Here is a 658-nt window from a genome sequence, read left to right on the forward strand (position 1 = left end):
AGTCTGTGATAGCACCCCCACACAGTCTGTGCTAATGTGCCCCCCCCCACCTCCTAGTCTGTGGAAGCCACAGAGGGGCATTGGATACCCTAGAACTGGAGTTATAGGTGGTTGTGAGCGGCCTGATTGGGGTCTGGGAAGTGAGTTAGGGTCCTCTGGAATAGCAGCACCAAGCCCTCCTAACTGCTGAAGGTCTCTCCAGTTCCAAGGAAAGCACTTTTAACAATGAACCCAGGTGCAAAAGTATTCTGCATGGTATCTTTAAAAAACATCCACTCCTGGTGCTGGAGAGATGGCTTAGTGGTTCGGAGCTCTGGCTGCTCTTCCCAGAGCACTAGGGTTTACTTTCCAGAACCTTCATCTTGTCTCACAAGCACCTGTACCTCCAGTTGCAGGAAATCCTGTGCCTTCTGCTTGCCTAGTGCCTCCACAGGCACCGGGAATACACATGGTGCACATAAATATGTGTAGGTAAGACACTCGTATGCATAAAAAAATAGACCTTTTTAAAAAAATGTCCGTTTTTGTTAAAGACCAAAATAATATTATGAAAAACTCACCTGAGCCGGGCGTGGTGGTGCACGCCTTTAATCCCAGCACTCGGGAGGCAGAGGCAGGCGGATTTCTGAGTTCGAGGCCAGCCTGGTCTACAAAGTGA

This window comes from Mus pahari, chromosome 16 (genome assembly GCF_900095145.1).
Source record: "Mus pahari chromosome 16, PAHARI_EIJ_v1.1, whole genome shotgun sequence".
In the NCBI taxonomy this organism is placed as follows: Eukaryota; Metazoa; Chordata; class Mammalia; order Rodentia; family Muridae; genus Mus; species Mus pahari.